Here is a 20,915-nt window from a genome sequence, read left to right on the forward strand (position 1 = left end):
TCCCTCTATTTTACAACGATACCATGGCGGCCGCCGAACGCGTTTGTTTCAGCAGAAACAGACCCACGATTGAAGGTCACGGGCATAGAAAGCGATCCGTCTTTGAAACGACAAACCTGCCATTTTAAAGTCGCTCGGGACCACACTGGGCGAACAGCGGCGGAGCAAAGGTGCTCAAGCCGCAGCGCTGATTGCTAACGCTTTGCCTGAACCGATTTGGACCGTGCTCTGCTACACGCCGAATGGGTCCAGGTAAACACAGCTTCAGAATAAATAAAATTCGTTTATCGTACAGTCAGCTGAGCAGCGGCTCGAAGGGGTCAGTCAGATCAGCAGCCTGCCTGACACCTCCACACACTTCAACGGCGACAAAATTATAAAACGCAGCGAAACTCCCAACCAGCTGTAACACTTACGAAGTGTGCTGTTCGGAGCAGCGCAGTGGTGGCCGCAGTGCCCTTCGCCCGGGGCGACGCGCTCAGTTACCGGCACCTCTCGGCACCGCTGCCCCAAAACGCTGCTTTTACTGGCGGCTCGATTTATTTTTTGGGGTTTTTTTCCCGAGCGCGTCCCGCTGCTGCACTTCACCATAAGCTCCCTTTTTCCCCCCAATCCTCCTCAGACGGCTGAGGAGAGCCGCTCCGGGCACAGGCAGCACGTCGAGGCGGCAGAGGCCAGTACCAGCCCGGGGAAGCCGCGTCCCCCCCGCCGGCCCGGCCAGCTGGCCTTCCCTCCCTCCCCGGGGAGCACGTACCGCCTCGCCGCGGGGCCTGCGGCGCCGCCCCGAAGCTTCGTGCAGCTAAAATGGCTCCTGTCGAAGGGGGGGAAGTGGTGCCCGGGCCCCGGCCGGTGACTCACCGCGGGGCCGGGCGGCTCGACGCGGCGCGGCTCGGCTCGATACGACACGCCCCGGGCGGCGGCCAGCGCTCCGCCGGGCCCGGCCCGCAGGTGGCGGCGGCCCCGCTCCGCTCCACGGGCTGTGCCGACAGGGTGCGTGGGTGAAGGGGGCTGGCCGGCTTCGCGCCCCGCGTCGCCTCCCCTCGTGTGCGGAGCGTGGCCAAGCGCGGCTCGCTCTGCCAGGGCCGGCTCATGGCGGCGGCTCCCGCCCGGCTCCCCTCTCCATCGCGCCGGCTGCCGAGGCGGCTCACGTCGGAGCGCCCGCACCCAGGAGCCCTTAGGTAACACGCCAGCCGCTCCTCTTCATGAGTAATAAATAAACAAACACGTTTCTGTGCAACATCTGGTATTTTCTACCAACGCCGTCTTGCCCACACTAAACTGGTTAACCCCAGGAAAAAGCAAAACACAGGAGGGCCCAAACCGCACAGGGAAATGTAGTCTATGTGCGGCGTTCAATGAAGCACTGACACGCATCTTAACTCCAGAGCCGGGGTTTTCAACCGTCCCCAATAAATTTCCAATATTCTCCTTATGTTCATCAAACAAAACGTTGTGCCTAATAACACGCTGAAGGCTGCCCAGCGCACAGACGAAGGCAACATGAGCACTTCGGGTGGGCTCTACGGACTCCTCAGGCACACCGAAAAGCCCGACAGAAATTTAATCTTAAAAACACGGAGCGGAGAAGGAGGACAGAATTATTTCCACCTTGTTTTAGCAGGAAGGGTAGGTGCATGCTCTGCTTGCAGGCTGGCACATGTATTCGTTTTCCATTAATTTGCAGAAGGACAGAGTCCAAAGCAGCACACTGGCCGTAAGGGAAGGCATGGCACAAAGACCCAAGCCCACACAGACAACAAGAGGGTGTAACTGCAGGGCAAGGAGCTGGGAGGCAGGGGAGGAAAGAAAGCAGCAGAGATGACCTTGCAATGACCAGGGAAGACATGAGTAAAAACCTGAAGCTACTTCTAGCAAACACATTGAAATAATTCCAAATATGATTAAGTGCAGCTGTTATTAAACCCCCCCCCCAGTAATAATTAAACAGCAGTCCCACAAATGGTTCACTGAACAAAACTCATTGGTTTATGGACATTAATATCTCCAACTACCGGTTATGTTTAATGCAAGAAAAAAATTTTGGTTTTACTTCCAAGTAATTCAGTCCGTTGATACCTGCATGGCACTCAAAGGCAAAACTGGCTCCCAGTTTATTGTTTAAAGAGCAGTTATCCAGGTACGATTTCATTAGATGTATTTTATCATGTTATTTTGCAGCCTGCTTTAGCAGATGATCTGAAGAAAAGAAGCAGCAGCATGGTTTTTATGACTGAGTAAAGGTATCATTAAGTCTCTACTAACGTAGCTTCGCTACAGCTCTTTACCAAAATATGTCTTCATTTGTATTTCTCGGTTGAAAAAAGATCACGTGGAGGAAACACCGCAATGTTATTTTAGTCGCTATATATTTTCCACCTCTCACAACATGTATTTTTCCTCTCTCCAACAACTTAATTCTAATCCAATCTTACATCTAAAAATATTTGTTTCTTGTGCTGCAAAACCCTTTGGAAATCATGGGGCATTGAGGGGAGAAATCTGACCCAGGTGCACAGCGGTTACAAGGAAACCGTAATATTGGCACAGGGAAAGTTCATTTTAATTATTAAAGAAAGTCTAATAGTTATGTTTTACAGGGGAAAAAAACAACACAGTCTTACCGAGGCAATCAACTAAACTGAAAAATCATTTCGTAGTGATGTATGAGCACAAGCTATGCAAACATTTGGCCGTTTCTAAGCTAAATCTGGAAGCAGTATTTTTTTAAAAGCATATGTAAAATGTAAACATATTTAACGAGAGAGAATGCAGGTGGATGTTCATCCCTGGAACTGTATCAGGTTTCTTGCTAATTATAATTTCAGCTTAAAGGAGAAGTGACCTTGCCCATTGCTGGGATGAGTACCTCTATGAAACTTAGATCATCATTTGCCCAAAAGACATAGCTAGACACTGACCAACAGCATGGCTTAAGCCAATTTAAACAGCTTTAGCCCTCCGCTCTGTCCTGGCTGCATATTCCTCGCACCGAGCTACTCCCCCCACTGTTGCCCTGCGCAAATATTTGTGCAGCCACACAGCGGGACAGAGGGTGGAACTCACCAGTGGAAAAGTTAAGGCTGCACAAATAAATAAATAATGCATAACAATTTTCACATTGCCGTTGGCCCCAGCTCCCAGAGAAACACGTGCCAAATCACACCCTGAGGGGGAGAAGCGCAGCCGAGTGGGCCGCACACCGGCTGGGGTGGCAGAGACCTGGATGAGGCTCCCACTTCTGCTGGCCTCACGCCTGACCCTGAGGAAGCCGCTTGTCTTTTCAGGCCCTGATTTGGTAATCGCTGCCCCTCCTTCTCAATTGGTTTTGAAAGCTGCAGGTTTACAAGAGTGGGATGGGATGGGATGGGATGGGATGGGATGCTTCCCCAGGAGGCACAGGAGGGAACCACGGCAGCCTGCCTGCACAAGGGACAGCATGAGGCTCTGAAGCTGCGCAAGGACAGCCCAGAGAGATGCGCTCTGGAGGTATGCTGCCCCACTTGAAAGACAGACACATTTTAGTCTCACAAAAATGGGCCGAATGGGAGGTTTGTGACTGCGTCCAGCTTTCATTTTAGGATGGAAATTGGGAAGGAGAAAATATTATTTTGACAAAGGAAAGGGAGCAGAAACTTTAGATTTAAAAGCTCTTTGTTTTTTATTTTCCTGCCATATTACACACAAGGTCACCACATTAGAAGCCTAGCAAGCCCCCATTTACGTGGGACACCATGGTGCCGTTCCTAAAGCAGCTTGAGATGCAGTAACTCCTCTCCACTACTGCAAGAGGAGATCCCACCTCCCTGCTCTCAGCTCAGGCTCATATCGTCAACTCGCACAGGCTCGAGGCCTCATCAAACTCAAGACTTGATAAAAATCTGATTTAAGGAACTTCCATTTCGTATTTGTTTTTGTAGGATCCCAATCTCTCAAGCTTTGCAACATATTTAATCTCAGGCATCCCTGTAGGAAGGAAATCCTAATAATCCCATTCACAAGCATGGCAGGGAAGAACACCTGGAGCAATGGACATGCCCAAGATCACACCATATGTGTATGGAAGGACAACGCTTGAACCAGCCTTCACCCAAGTCTTGAGTTAGCACCCAAACTGCTGCACCTTCCTTTCTCCTTGTATACAACACCAAGAAACAGTAGTAGTACTGCTACAACATTTTAATATAATATATATCTATCATGGTGTTACTGTCCCAGTACTTTGGATTTGTGGACTGGTACCTCCTGCTGTGGTAGGTGCCATGTAAAACACAGACTGAAACTATTGTGGGTTTCTAACACTGCCAGATGTGTACTGACTGGAATATTTACGCATAGAGAAATTGCCTCAGGAGATTGTAAGGTAACTTACTCCTATCCCCAAAGGAAGTCTCTGCTACAGGACATTAGGTATAGAAAAGTTCTCATCACTGTGTTATTTAACAACTTAATCACAAATTCAGACCATATACTTCCACTATTTCTAAGCCAATTGTTTGCCATCTACAAACCTCTTGCATTTGCAGAGATTTCGGTAAAAAAGCATCTCAGAGGAGAAATGTGGAACCCAGGGTTTTGGATACCTGGAGTGCAGCCCACGCAGCTGTCAAATCTTAATCTGCAATTTAAAGGTATGGTTCAGTGATGTTTTAGTACATGCAGAGTATAGGCTGAAAGTAGAGCGCAATGAATTCGAAAGAAAACAGTCTACTTTTTCACTGTGCTGGTCTTCTTAACTTTAGTTGAATTGTAGGAAAGGAAAGGTGGTAGCAAGCAACGTGTGTGTGAACAGGCCGCTGTTCTTTTCAGAAGCTGGGAAGGAAGGTATCCCGGCTGTCCTGCATTTAACTGGAATCCTTCAGATAGTAAATGTCATCTTCTTTCAAGATACACAAGAGAGTCTTTTGCAAGTCTGCGGTCAGGGAACTTCCAAGCCTCCAGAAATTATGCCTTGGTAGCAGAAGCGGCAAGAGAGGTGTTTGAAAAGAAATAGATTCACAACTGAGCACCAGGCAGCTTTAACCTCATGCATTTTACGCCTCCAAGTTTGCCTCCAGTGTTTCCTAGTGAAGGCAGATTTGGCAAGGTGGCTGCCTTTGCCAGCAGCACAGCAACATCCCACACAGCTACAAACCCCTGACCTTGTACAGCCTTGCACAAACTCTTCTTGGATCATCTCTAAGGTATTCCTAGGTCACATCCCAGAGACGACAAGCCTCTAGGAAAATCTACTTATATAGTCACTTTTCCTCGCTCTTTTAAGTTTCTTCCTTCCTCCTTTTGTTATGGGTTTGCCTCTGCTGAGAAGTATGCTTCTCAGTATTTCTGAGAATGGTTTAAAATGTGGTCATATCCTCCTTTCTACTGACAAGCAGGCTTCGGAGGGAAAGAATTGCAAAAATCCAGGTAGTAAATACAGCTCCAACACAGGATAATCTCTGATCCACTCTCAGCCAGAAGCTGCAGGCCCCAGCTTCTCTCTGACACTTCTCTAACATGCCCGACCGTACTTTTCTCTCCCCATCCTCTCCTTGCACCGGTTCTGGTCCATGCAGTACCTGTTAAACCTTCCACTGATCTCATTAAATACCTTAATGTGGCAGAAAGTTGACCGGGGTTGGGGGGGAGCATTGACAGCCCTTGAATCAGCTTAGAAAGGCTGTGATGCGCACTGCCAGCAAAGGACATAGGACCTCCCTCTGCAAGTGGTAACGAACTTCTAGACTGGCCCAGCACTAAGGTAAATTTTCACTCTAAGACTCACATGATTGCACAATAGCTGAAAAAAAAAAAAGCTGCAGGGGACTAAGATGCCGCTTAACCCACAGCTCTCAGACCTGAGCTAGCTCTGTTCCATCCTCCCTCTGCACGCTACTTGCCTGTTTGTTTTGGAAAGTGCACTGAAAGTCATTCCACATCCTCGAAATACACCTGCCAGTAGGTGCGACAGAAATCATAATTCTAAACCCACAGCTCTGAGGCAGTCACACAAAGAAATGAAAATAAGGACAAATTTATAGCCAATACTACTTCTCTCAGCAGGCTTTAGACCCCCTCAAAAATCACAAAACAGAATTAAACCATGACCTGCAAATGTTTGTAAATCACATGCAACATTACCTAGTTTTCTCAGGTGAGAGACAGGAGAAATCATCGTGCCTCACCTAATGTTATCACTAACCACATTCGGACAGGCAGTTAAGGCTCCTGCATTCTGAAACCCAACTCACTTATAAATTGCTGCTTCCCAGTCCTTCATTCGGGATCACTAAACTGATCCAAAAAAGCCAACATCCTTTACATCATTGAGAGCAGTCCTGAGGAGAAGAACTTGGGGGTGATGGTTGACGAGAAGCTCAACATGAGCCAGCAATGTGCGCTTGCAGCCCAGAAGGCCAATTGTATCCTGGGCTGCATCAAAGGAAGCGCAACCAGCAGGTCAAGGGAGGTGATTCTTTCCCTCTACTCCGCTCTCATGAGAAGCGCAACCAGCAGGTCAAGGGAGGTGATTCTTTCCCTCTACTCCGCTCTCATGAGACCCCACCTGGAGTACTGCGTTCAGCTCCAGGGCCCCTAACATAAGAAGAACATGGAGCTGTTGGAATGAGGCCAGAGGAAGGCCACAAAGATGATCAGAGGTCTGGAGCACCTCTCCTATGAAGACAGGCTGAGAGAGTTGGGGCTCTTCAGCCTGGAGAAGAGAAGGCTCCGGGGAGACCTTAGAGCAGCCTTCCAGTACCTGAAGAGGGCCTACAGGAAAGCGGGAGAGGGACTTTTTACAAGAGCATGTAGTGATAGGATGAGGGGTAATGGTTTTAAACTGAAAGAGGGTAGATTTAGATTAGATATTAGGAAGAAATTCTTTACTGTGAGGGTGGTGAGATACCAGCACAGGTTGCCCAGAGAAGGTGTGGATGCCCCCTCCCTGGCAGTGTTCAAGGCCAGATTGGCTGGGGCTTTGAGCAACCTGGTCTAGTGGAAAGGTGTCCCTGCCTGTGGCAGGGGGGTTGGAACTAGATGATCTTTAAGGTCCCTTCCAACCAAAACCATTCTATGATTCTACGAAATACCATCTCCAGACCATGTTCCAGCACAGGCCCTACAATAAATACGGCAACTAATGGAAAGACTGGGAAGTAAATGGGCCAAGAATGTATTTTATATCAAAAAATGGGTAACTATCTGGACCTTTTTTTTTTTTTTTACTCTAGAAGAGCTTACTGCTTGAAAAGACAGAAACAGTTCCTGAAACAAGCCAGAAGATAGTGTAGTTCTAATTAATGCCCAAATATAGCTGTGCACTGTAACGGTAATGCTATTTTATGTACAGAACACCTCACTGTGACATATTTGCAACAAACAAAGCCAAAATGACCTCATTTTTGTATGGTAATAATTACTGGATATCCCGAGAGTACCAGCAAGGGCATAGCAATACAATGTTTTTATCCCAAATTCTCACACAGTATGTGTACCAGCCCTGAAAATTCTTTAAAAATATACTTTAATATCATACAAGGCTATACAATCCTGATTGCAGTAAGATTACGCTAGATCCACAGCTTTCCAAATGAAACGATCACCTGGGTGTACAGCTGGTTTGAAAGACAAGTACTAGGTTGCCTATCTGTTTCGATGGATTTGTACTCAAAACAAAGCTTTTAAGCAAATATGGGTTTCCAGCTATTGTGCAAGAAAGACACAAAGGGGAGGGGATACTAGGCATGAAGTGAAATTGATACACTCTGTTAAGATTTAAAAACATTCATATGAAAGAAAAGGTTAGATTTTCCAAGAATAAGAAACAATCTTTCCAGAAAGAAAGTAAATGTTGATTCTTGAAGCAGGTCAGCGCTGGACATCACCCCACAAGGTGAGCTTCAGATCCCTCACTATTATACTCCTTCAGAGCTCTGTTGCTTTAATGGGATGCTTATAGTTGCTCTGGGGTCCATGCAACGATAATTTTTAAGAATACAAGCTCAATCTAAAACTACTAGAGATGTTACTGTGCCAGTGACAGTAAATTTAGCCTTTGCTCTTTTCCTTTCTAACACACACATACAAAATAAAAAAAATCCAGAACTATTTGTAAACATGTTGGTTTGGTTTTGTTTTTAATGTTGGAATTTTGTCATCCCTGATAGAAGGTGACAGAAAAAAAAATATCAGGCAAATGAAAGAACAGAAGTATATACCAAGTGAAACTATGTTGCAAATACACGCAAAAGGAACATAAAAGCAAGGACTGTGTGGATTTTATATAGTCAGACAGTGGTTTCTTATCGGGGACACTGTAGTCCACTGAGGAATCCTCATTAAAAAGCCATAATTATATTTTTCCTCTTCTCATTCTGTGAGTCACTCATTACATTTTTGGATGTTGCAACACATTCATGAATAATAAACACATGCTGGGAAAAAGGAAAAAAAAATACCCAGTGTTCACATTGGATTTTTTTATGTCTATATTTATCAGTATAAAAGTCAAATCAAGAATGAAGCTGAGTTTTGTAGGAGTTTCTATGCAAGGAATGCTATAAATCACAGACGAAGTATTTAGTATAGCTAGAGACAAGCGTACAGATACGCACAGAAGTTACAGCACAGCAATGTTAGTATTACTATTATTGTTTGGCCTTTATACAGAGCGAGAGGATAAGGGGAGGGATCATAATGTTCCCCATCAAACCCTCTCCTGAGGGAGAACAGCCAGGCACCGCCCTTAGCCAGACAGTTCTCGACCCAAAGCTGTACTTTTGCAGCTGCTTTTTTTTTAATTATTATTTTTTTAAAGGCCAGGGAGTTAGGTTGAGGAGAAAATCAGCCACGCTACAGGAAATTATTGTTGATATTTTGAAGAAGTACCAGGGAATTATTTATTCACGTTTGTGTTTTAGACAATAACAAAGAACATCTAGCACAGGCACGTGTCGGGGTGGTCGCTGCAAGGTTTTCCACTGCTCCAGTCAGATGAAAAACTGTTTGCTTCTCTTCCAATTTTTGTCCTTTCAATCTCACCACCCTAGGCAGGCCGTACTGGCTACTTCGTGCACTTGTGCTGACTCCCCGTACAGATGCAGGCCAAATTTATGGAATTAAAGGAAATCCAGATAAACGTAATTTTTAGAAAAATGTTGAGCTAGAGTTCCACAAATATTTTAGATGCCTATGAGAATGCAACAGGGTATTTCTGCGTTGCTCAGGATGTGAACACAAAGGAAGGGAAATCGTGTTTATTACTGCTCTTCCAGCTGCTCTAATTAATGAAAAAAGGTAACAGTGCTAACTCGGAGAGGCAGGAGAAAAAAAAGTAAATTGTGCAAAAAAGTAAGCTCATGTGAATGAATCAATTTTCCATCACAACTCATTTAGATAGAGAACTGGCTATTAAAGAACAGTTAGCTAGAAACATGACCCGACTACTTGCTTGTTCAGGAAATAATCAATACTTTTAGTAGCAGGCTTACCTATCCAAATACGTGCCACATTAAGGGAAGGTGGATGAGCGCTGGAAGGCCAACATTTTGATCTCTCAGAAACATTTCAAGTTGCACAAACAGCAGCCTCGTGTCTCTACGCTGATCTTCGGCCAGGTGAGCAGCCCTACCAGCAAATCCTGTAAGATTACAATCCTGCAGATCACTCAAGGAACCAAACCATCACCTCTACTGTTGTCACTTGCTCATAAAAATGAGGTATGGCAGGCAGACATCTCCTAGAAGATATCACTGCACACATGCATAGAGGCTCGGTTCCAGAGACCGTTGCTGCTACTACGATGTGTTTTCCGAAAGCCTCCCAGGAATCACCTTTCTTGACTCTGTGGTTTAGGGAGCCCTGAAAACAAAATCGGGAACCAGAGGCTAAGAGAATGAGAGGACATTATGGCAGGCACAGTTGCACAGATATGATTTTTCTCCTGATTTCCACTAGCAGAGGTCATTTATTTAATGGAGTGAGCTCAATATTCTCCTCAAGTAACCTGTCATAAACACTTAGTATTCTCAGTGCTTCATCCAAAGTACTATGTATACATCTATATTAATTATTTTAGTCTAATATTGTAAATTTAGCATTTCAGTATATATGTTTAACCTTATAGCCCGTTTTGTCCAGCATTTACTGAGGGTCCATCAGCTTTAAAGACGTCTGTGCTCTGGACAACATCCCAATAGCCAGAGTGAAATGATTCTAACTTCCTCTACCATCAAGGGACGGATGAGGCCTACATTTGAGGGCAGAGTGCTCACACCGTAGGACAGTAGCCTAAATTCAGGGTTTCATCCACTGCTTCTCTGTGACCAGTTTTATTTCTTGAAGTCTCACTTTTAATGCTCCCCCTTTTTAGGAAGACACATTAGAAATGTCTTCCAGCTTTGCATACCAGACAAAAATAAACTACTTGTGACTGTAGTCACAGAAATCTTCCATTATTTCAACCACTACCGAGGAGTAACATCAGACTAATTTAACACTCAGAATAAGGATAATTAAAACCGCTTTTCTTAGGACAGTGGTCAATGTTCTCTACAACTACCTGAAATGAGGTTGTAGCAAGGGGGGTGTTAGTCTCTTCTCCCAATTAACAAGTGATAGGACGAGAAAAAATGGCCTCGAGTTGCGCCAGGGGAGGTTTAGATTGGATATCAGGAAAAATTTCTTCACCAAAAGCATTGTCAAAAATTGGAACAGGCTGCCCAGGGAAGTGGTGGAGTCACCATCCCTGGAGGTATTTAAAAGATGTGTAGGTGTGGTGCTTAGGGACATGGTTTAGTGGCGGACTTGGCAGTGCTAGGTTAATGGTTGGACTCGATGATCTTAAAGGTCCTTTCCAACCAAAATGATTCTATGACCTCACTTAGGAAGGAGAAGAGTAAAGAAAATTACTTTTTTTTCTTTTTTTCATTAATTGTCCACATCCTCAGGCCTGGTGGGTTTGTGATATGAGCCCTTGCTGCTTTGCACAAGCTCGGAGCAGCTTTCTCCCTTCTGCTCTCGGTTCTATGAGCAAACTTAACTCCCCCACCCTAAACAAGTTGTCCTTTAATTCCTTCATTGCTAATCCTTAATTGCATGCAGCAGGCTGCTGCTTCCCCAGAAGATCCCAAATAACCTATCCAAAGGTTTTGGCTCCAGGTGATTCTAACAAGGTTTTGTACATGATTTCTACTTACCTTCTGAAAATACACTCATTTCCCTCCATACTATTCAAGAAAAATACATTATCCAGTGAGTGTTGTCAAAGCTACAAAAGTGTATCATTTGTGCATCGTTCCGGCAGAAGTCAGGATCTGGAGGTGCGGGAATTATGCAACAAAATTATACAGCACGTTGGAAAATTCACTCATACCATTAAACGCCAAATAGCATCATTGGACAGCAAACAGGAAAGATACACCTGTATCATCAGAAGATGCACATTTCCATTTTTGAGGTGAAATGGCAGCTGGATACCATAGAGGGAGGGCAACAGGGAGAAGGGAGCACCACACTTTGGATACAAATCCACAGGAAACCTGGCTCTTTACTTATAATGCTCAGGGAACAATTCATATTTATAGGCAGAAAAGAGCAGGCTGAAGATCTGCAGGCCAAAGTTAGTAACAGCAAACACCTTTTCATCCAAATAGACAAAACAGAAGAATGTGGAAAACAGCATATAATCATTGAGTAGTTGTGTTGGCTCAAGGACTGTTTTCTTCCACACTTCTGTATTGCTCAAAATGGTGTGTTTGTGTGTGTGTGTGTAACATAAGGTGTAAATATATGGCCTTCTCCTTCCTAGTTCTACTTAACTAAAGAAAATTATAACCAGGCTCTCACCCCTTTGCCCATCAGCCTTCCACCTTGCAGAACATCATTACTGGCGTAACCACACAAGTCTTAAATAAAAAGGGAATGACATTTACTGCAAAGTCAGTTCTGCTAATGGGATTTGGATGCCAGTATTTCTGGATGAGAAGACTTGTGTTAGGTGAGGTTTAATCCATGAGTGGGAGGGGAGAGGATAAGACCATCCCACTCATGACTTCATTTGATGTTGTATTCAAAACATTCCCAAAGTCAAGTTACTAAAGTCCTATACATTTTATGGGAAAGGTCAAAATACACAATTAAATCCTTCCCTATCTCTCCTGACTTGGACCCGTAAAAGGTTCAATTTTATGCAAATATTGTCAAGCCTCAGTCCAAGAGACACTTGAAAGAATAAAGCCAAAACAAGACTGTAACTGAAGAACAATACCCTGAAGATAACTTAAATATGCTATTACAAAGCAGAGAAATAAGCAGACACCATTATAAATTGGTTAACATTTTGACTCCCAAGTATCAAGACTTTTCCCAAAGTCATTATATTTATATGAAGTATACTTATGTATATGGTGTATATATACATAGACTATATGGCTGTATATAAATATAGTATATGGCTAAACATACGCTATACAGCTTCCGGTGTGATGGAAGCCATATTCAGAAGAACACTGCAAAGGAATTATGAGGACTTCTGACTGACATCTCTCAGTTAATCTGAAACACCACAGTTGGACATTTTTTGCTTCTGTATTCCACCCCCTATACATTTTGGCGCACTCAGGTTTGGTTTTGTTACAAAGTTCCTCTCTGACACACCATCCAACATCACAGAATCATAGAATTGTTTGGGTTGGAAGGTACCTTCAAAGATCATCTAGTCCACTCCCCCTGCCACAGGTAGGGACATCTTGCACTAGATCAGGTTGCTCAAAATCCAACCTGTCCTTGAACACTTGTTCATCCACACCATCTCTCTGACTCTGAGCAGAGCAGAAAGACGCTTCTGCTAGCTGTGCTTGTACAAGCTCCAAAAAGATGTCTCCTCATCATCCATTTATTTTCATTTTTATTCAACACCAAAGGTATAAAGACTTGAAATCCTCTGGAAAAAATCCAAACATCACTAGTGAGATAAAATGGAGCTGGTGGCAGGCTACTCTTTCATATACTCTTTTCCCCCACATCACTGATGGGGCCTTGTTGCCTCAGTTTCCCCATCACTTTCCCCTTGGGTCTGATCACCGGCACCAATCCCAAGCTAACAACAGCATCTGACTCCCCACAGAGTTGCTCAGGGCTTTCTGTACCTTCCTCCCTGTTTGTAAAGAACAGCAAAGTAAGCCCAGACTGTCTAAAAGGAACTGGGAGAGCTTGAGCTTGAGCTCTTGGTCATATCCAACTGGGAAAGCTCTGGTGCTTCACTGATGGCTACCACTCACTTAGAAAATCTGATCATTAATTAGGTGAAAAAACTGCCTGTCCACGCTTCATGCTCTTAATCTCCTCAAAACTACATCACACTAACACGTTTGGGAGAGGAAGGGAAAGAAATCTAAGCTGTAACTACAGATAATTGCTCTTCAACATTATTTGGTAGCAGCGTTCAGATTTGAGTCAATTTTCCTCACATTCAGTAAGAGCTAACACTTTGTTCTTAAAAAGGACACAGAAAAATGCTCAGTAAACAAATGTCCACACGCTAAGTTGGGTGAGAGGAATTTAAATTTCTCACTATGGGTAACGAATTCAACTCAACATTCTTCTGTAAGCACTGATCTAGCTCCCAGTTATTCTATAGTAGTTTAAATTATCACAATTTTATCAGTGGGACTATTCACAGTTTCTTCTGCGTCTCATTTCCCTGGCTCGTACCCTTACAGTTAGAAGGAGAAAACTAATTTGGATCTATGTTCTTCTATTTCCTTCCCTAATTTGTTTTACTTTCTTTCATTCCCAGTTCTATTCCCTGTTCTTCAGGCATATGAATGAATGTTCAAGATACATTTTGGAATAAACATGGAGAATTTCATTGCAGTGGCTCCACAGAGCAAAAGCATAGAGACCTCTGGTTTTAAGCCACCCAAGTTGTGACCCTGTTCCAGCTAGAATCCAGGTACGGTAGTCATCTCCTCACCTGCATATCTGAAACTGGTAAGCAGGTTCTTCTTCTGGCAGATAAAACAAGTAATCTCAAGAAAGGATTTTCCCCAGAATGCTGAAAAAACACCTTCAGGATTTTTATTTCTACTAGTCTTCAGTTTACTAAAAAAAATGAAGAACATGATTTAGAAACCTGACTAGATAAGAAAGAGGGAGCACACATATAAAAAAAGTACCAGTGACAGTGTTCATTAAGCCACCTTCTCACATCAGTCCTCAAATTTCTTTAACATGGTATTAAAATTCACTGGTTTTCCTAGTAATTCCCATTTAGAATAGCTTCCTCTGCTGAAATGCAGTCATTCTGCAAACATGAATGCGGTGCTATACGAAAGAACCAGAATTATGCATTTTCTCCCTTAAACCACACCTGCACAAATACTTGTGCCTATTGAAACACCTGTAAGAACACAACTGCTCAGTGTGATAATAATATATATAGAATGTAAACCTAAATCTGAACATGTACATAACTGATCCCTCTCCACCTCAAAAAAAAAGAGGAAAAAAAGGATTTTTTTATATGGTCATCCACCACATGCCTTAAATCAAAATCTCCAAAGAACTATGCGGTCTCTAACTGTATTTAATGTCGCTACATGCCTTGACATCAATCCAAAACAAGAAAAGCGAGGATTAGAGAATTCAGAAAAGTAAGCAATATTATTGACAGGTATTGAAGCAAAGACCTAAGATGTGGAACCTAGTCTGAGTCTTAAAGTATGTGAAGAAGTACACAGTACTTGTCACTAATTCTCCACAATAAAGGCAATTCCCTGTAATTACCTTTTTCGTTCAGGAAAACATGAAACAAGTAGTTTTCTCTCACAAATGTGTACAGATTTGGGAAAAGACAAAAACCCCATCATCTAGTAAAGATAACGAGGGGGCTTGCACAGTAACAGCCGCATGTATGACTTGACCTTGCAGCTGCTCATCACACAGCAATGATAAAACGGAGACTATGAACCTCCGTTTCTGATACAGGTTTTATTTCAGAAGCACAAAACACAACACCTACACAAGTTAATGTGTTGGTTTTCTCACAGAAAAAATATGGAGACCTCTTAAGCAAACATCATCCTGAAAACACGCTGTGACAGTTCAGCTGTCTGACCTCTGTTTTAGACTGCCCCAGAAACTACGTCCAGAAGCAAAGCAAGTAGCTAGATCAGACTTTAGGGAATGTACTTGCAATAATTCAACTTGAATGAGGTACATAATGATGCAATCACCCCCTGCCCTCCTGAAAAAGTACAAAAATGATAAAAGTATACCAGTGAATTTGATCACAAGGAAATGAAAAATATTTAACATAAATTTTCATAAACCGTTATTTGCCAAGAATATAAAAGTATATTTCTGGCTCTCAACATCTTGGCTGCAATATATTTATGGTCAGAAGCCAGTTCATTCATTCATTAAAATATTACACCTGTAATGGTTGAAAGGTTTTACTACGCTGTAACATTAACATTTGAAAACTGAATTTGAAAAAGCCTTAGTAAAATTTTTACAAACCTTAAAGACTAAATCTGTTAACCCATAACGTTTGTTCAACTAGGAAAACCTAAAGGTTTGTTTTGGATGGCTCGAGATCAAAGTTTCACTTGAAAACGCATCCAGTGAAAGACAGCTGCACAGAGCAGATAGATACCAAAATATGTAAGAAAAAAGCTCAGCACTACTTCAGTGGAGGTGAGCAGGTGCTGGGGGACCTATTTTCTGCACACAATTACATGTGGGTATAATTCCCCTCTCCCAGAAGGAAACATAAAAGTAAAATGCTGGCACAAGTCTGCCGGCACAAGGCTAGAGAAAACTTTACAGTTCAACAGACTGCGGACACATCTCATTTCCACTGTCTCCACTAACCCACCACTAATTTCCTCAAGCCACCCCCCAGCAGGTTCTCAGTACAGTTATCAGAACCTGCCTCAGCTTTGCCACAGAAGCTCCCCACTCCATTTCAACTGAAATAAATCTGTTTAAACTGTGTAAGTTCAGCAAAATAATTTTGGCAGCAACAGAAGGGTTCCTGTGTTCAGGGCGGCAGGAAATGCTGGCAGAAGTGACAATCTGCTGGGGGTGACCGATGGAGAAGAGTGGTAGCCACTGCAGCCATGGGCACGAAGGCCAAGTGTCCGGTGCTTCTTACACACGCCACAGCCCTGTTCCTCCTTGGGACGCAAACTGCCACTTCTAGTGACAGCATGAAAAATCCAGTGCCTTTGCACCTTTTAGGTATTTCTCCCCTGTGCACATGTGAGGGGGATGTGCGGGGAGAGCAAGGAAAAGCACTCTGCAAGAACTGCCTGAAGGCCAATTTGCATTGAAGTTATTTTTCTGAGGTAGTGTGTCTGTTTGGAGAAATTACTGCTAGAAACATTCAAGCACTAGACTTTCTTCTGGAGCTTGGTAACTTGCTTCATTTCTCTTGCGTTCTCCTACACCCCAGGAAGCAGAACGGGAGGGAGGAGGCCCAGGGTCCAGGCCGAGAAGGTGTTGGGGCTCACTGTCTCCCACTGTCATTTCACTCAGCACAAATGGCTGCGTGAAGACAAGGAACAGTCTTCCTTAGGTTCGAGGTGAAACATATTTTAATGCATGAATCAATCCAGTCATCTGTACTCAGTTACGCAGTTTGCACATTTTTCGTGTTTCAATCAGTTGTTCTCCCGCAAAATACTGAAGTTTCTGAAACTTCATTGCACTATGCTCTTTTCCTAGAGATTTATTGTTCCTTAGGTAACACGTGAGAATCATGACATTGGATCAGTTCCTACAGTAGTATATAAACACTAAGTACTGTCACCATCCTTTTTCTGACTAGTCTTGCTGTCCTTTTACCCACAATACCACTTCCCCTGTCATTTATCTTAAAAAAATAGCAAATCCTGTGCCACAGGGTAGCATAACCTTCTCAACTCTTCGATAGTTTAAACTGGTGACAAAGTGCGCTCTTTCAGCTTCCCTCAAAACAAACGTATCCGCTGTTAATTCTGTTGATCAACGTCAGACCTTGATCAACAAGAGACCTTGCAATTTCTCATTGAATTCCCCCTCTTAACAAAATTAAAGAGCAGAGAACAGATGCAAGGATGCTGTTCAATTCCCCCTTGCCCGAAAAAGGTCTCTGAAGGTCTGCAGCAAGTTGCAGATCCTACAACTTTCCCACCAGCACTTCCACTTCTCAACCACCAGCTTTTTTCCACCCTGAAGAGCCCAAGCACACCCCAAAAGCATCCGATACACGCTTAACATGCAAGCTGCTGGAAATGACGCAGCGGCAGCATCTCTCCAAGCAGCAGACATTGAAAGAGAAGCTGCGGCAGCAGATACCGTGTGAGCAATCTTCTGCCAGGGCTCGGAGCGTGCTCGGTTTCCTACCTGTATATATGACACATAAATGAGTCACAGAACAAGGTCAAACAAGCTGAAACACATCATCAAATTTCATCGAAGCCTGTATGACCAGGTAGTTCAGACCCTGTAACTGCTTAATGTCACTATTGTATTAATGGAGGAAAAAAGACTGGAATTTCTGTACACACACATAAATAAAAGAAGGAAATTAAACTAATTCTGGGGAGCAGGCAAAATTACGTCTTCACTGGCCACAGATGTGCTGGACTAGGGACTGCGTGGGAAGTTTGCACACACACGGCAGGTACAGAATAATACATTCAATAAAAACACCTAACTTGACTATCTCAATTAGAGTTACATTTGGCATCAGTGAGGGGAGAAAACCAAAGCGGCAGAGGACTCAGTCCTACTACTATTTCTAGCCTTTGTTAGTTTGGTTGTCTGGGTGCATAATTATCCTACACACACACAATTTGTGCTGTTAGGCGTACAAACAGTCAGTTATATAGCTCAGCCATTTAACAGTATTCTGTTCAAATTTGATATGTCCTTGAGACGGACATAGGTCATTTAACAATTCTGTAAATTTTAATCTGAGCCTAAAACACCATTTCACTTCACAACCAATAAGGGAATAAAACTCACTAAATATTACAAACACAGCAAGATGTCACGAGGTAGGAAACTACAACCCATGGCAGCACTGTCAAAAGATCGTGTGGTGATACTCGTTATCATCTCCATATTAACCCAAGTTTTATCCAACTACTGGAACATTAAAATAGGATTCAAAATTTACTGTTCATTCTTTGATTTTGCCATTTTCTGAGAAGAAATTTATTAAATAATCTGACTAGAGCTCTTAAAAACTGAAAACATCCAACCTGATTTGTACTTTATTAGTGAGTTGGATCCAGTATCTCCTGGAAATCAACAGAGCATCATCATTAACTCTAATGAACGTAGCGACAGACATATGAGCCAAACCCTAGAAGGCTGTACTCTCATTATTTTCTCAAACATGCACATCTCAATAAGGCAGCTGAGGAAAGTGTTTTTAGAAATTGTGTTTGAGAGGAGTACTTCAGCACTTAAGTATTTCCAAGTAAGCGGAAATACTTACATGCATGTTTTCAAGAAGTCTAAAGATACTGATTTACAGGAACTTAGGCTCCTCATGTTTCAGTTCTTCTCAACAGGAAAACTTCCAGTACTGTCATCCTGTATAGAAAATGCAATTTGTTACCTTAAAACATTCATAGGATATTTTCAAGTGTGAATGAAAAAGCCCAAATCAAGACCACTGTGTGAAATATTGAACATCAGATCCTGGCATGCTTTTGTGTACCATGTACCCTAGAGAAGGTACAATGAAATAAATTTTCTACAGAAAGAAATACTTTAACACTTAAAATATATTTATTCTAGTTCAGATGCCAGAGGAAAAATTGTGTCTGTTACATTAAAAACAATGAACTATGGAATTCTAAAACATCATCTCACACCTATCTAGGCTCAAGTGCAATTCCCAGGCCAAATTAAACCTTCAGCTTTATTGTGAAGCTGTCTGAAAAGGAACTCTGCAGGTAATGCTTCAACTTGGTTCAGGCAGTCAGTCATGTGTTTCAGGTTGCGAAATGATTTCACTGCCATAACTTCTGTTGTTTTAGTGACTGCCGGGGCCAGCTACGCTGCCAAGCCGTACGCACGTGTGCCCCCCTCCCCGTCTCTGGTGTCTGCTTGCAGCAGATCTGGCGGCAGGAGAGGCATGCCCAAAGGGCAGAGAGGTGGTTAAGGGGAGAGCGGGCTTGCAGGTACTGTGAGCCGTCAGCAGCTGAATTCTGAACGGTGAGCGATGTCCTTGCCCATCTAATGGCAGGGGAAATTTCTTCATCCGTGAATATAGCTGTCAGTATCCTGAGCAAAGAAAGACTGTACACCAACCTGGGAATATGAGGGGACTCTGTACTGACACAAAGAAGTAAGTGAGGAAGGTGAGTACCCGATATCCTGTCTCCAGCTGCCAACAGATGTTGAGGCTCTGGAGGAAAGTGAATAGTATACAATAATTAATAATAATCCCAGAAGTCAAATTAAGCACCAAGAAAAAATGGTCTTCCTAACTCAAGAGAGAACCAGCCAAGTTCTGAAGCATGACATTTTATTATAATCTCGTCCAAGGTAGCAACATGTGCTACAGTACATGGAAAGCACTACAAATAATCTGGTTTTCTCAATCCAGGGAAGAATGTAAGTGAACAGAGCACAGTCCTTCCCTGCTCTATATGCACTGGAAATGTCCTCCACTGAGCCAAGCCAAAGCACATCTTTCAGAAGGAAACCCCATCTCACTTTAAACACTCCCAGCAACAGCAAATCCATTACAATGCTTTATTGCCCTCACTGCTACTTAATATTTCAAGGTACAAGATACCTAACTTGAGCTCCCAGACACTGGATGTCTCAGTAGGGTCAAGTAAGTATCATGTCTTTTCCTTACACATACGAGCAATATACACAGGCATCATTTCCCCTCTCAGTCTCTTTTGAGCTGAATAAACTCATTGCATCGTGAAACTTTGTTTCCAAACCCTGGATCAGTTTTGTCACTGCGCTCTTACTAATATTTCACATCCTTCCTCACGTGTGACAGCAAAACCAGAGAATTCCCATGATCTTACTCATGCCACGTACTTTCCTATTTCAATGCAATATTTATATTGCTATACAGCCAAAGACCACACTTCAGTCGCAGCATTACAATGAAAACTCCTGTTGAGATGACTCTCCGCACAAATTCTTAAGCCTTCTTTCAAATTACCAGTTCGAAGACAGTCTCCTATCCTGCTGGTGTAACTGCATTCCTGGTTCCTTTGTATCTGATTGCATGAAAAATGCCTTCTGCTGGATGCTAACCATTTTAAAAAGTGATTTGGAGTACGCCGTACTAGTAACTCATTCCACACATGCACAAAACTGCATGTACTCTGTTGGTAACGATGAGATATCATCACTAAAACTGCGAATATAATGATATTAAACAGCCTTACACCAAGATCCAGCTCCCAGGGGACCCCACAAGAAACAGCTGCACTCCCACAGAAGAAAGGCACGCCTAAGTTCCTCTCTAAACTAAGAAAGATTTATGAAGGAACTTTGCCAATGTTTGTGGTATTTATTCCACAGTGACTCCATGGCACAATTGTTTTAAACTCACACTTCAGTGCAGAGTTAATAGATGTATCAGGGACACAATATAGGGTGAGACTGCTACAATAGAACAGTTGATGAATAGCTTAGGAATTTGGGAGATGTGGTTTTTTACAATTCAAAACGCTGGGAAGCAATTTGCTCTAGTTCTACTGTAAATTGGTCTTTTAACAATTGTTAAGTCGTTCTGAAAGATTCAGAACGAGTAAGTCCTGGCTTGTCATTTATTTCAGAGGCTCCATTTTAAAGTTTTCAATTTTTCAGCCAGGAAAACAACAATGAATAATGTGAGCAAGGAAAAGCATTCATACGATTAACCAAAGAGTTTTAGGTTCGATCCTCTATTAAAGAAAAAAAAT

General features: G+C 43.1%; 1 protein-coding gene across 2 annotated transcripts in view; it reads right to left on the minus strand.

Moving 5' to 3' along the window:
- The window catches only part of ELF1 (E74 like ETS transcription factor 1), a 93,978-nt gene that overhangs the window by 69,202 nt on the left and 3,861 nt on the right, over positions 1-20,915 (minus strand). Inside the window, exon 1 of one of the 2 annotated variants that reach the window (XM_068418251.1) lies at positions 417-506. The exons of the other annotated variant lie outside the window; for it this stretch is intronic. The gene's annotated coding sequence lies outside the window, so the exon portion shown is untranslated. Of the gene's footprint in view, positions 1-416; positions 507-20,915 lie in introns of those variants that run through there. 2 annotated transcript variants of the gene reach the window in all.

The sequence above is a fragment of the Nyctibius grandis genome, chromosome 2 (assembly GCF_013368605.1).
Source record: "Nyctibius grandis isolate bNycGra1 chromosome 2, bNycGra1.pri, whole genome shotgun sequence".
NCBI classification, from domain to species: Eukaryota; Metazoa; Chordata; class Aves; order Nyctibiiformes; family Nyctibiidae; genus Nyctibius; species Nyctibius grandis.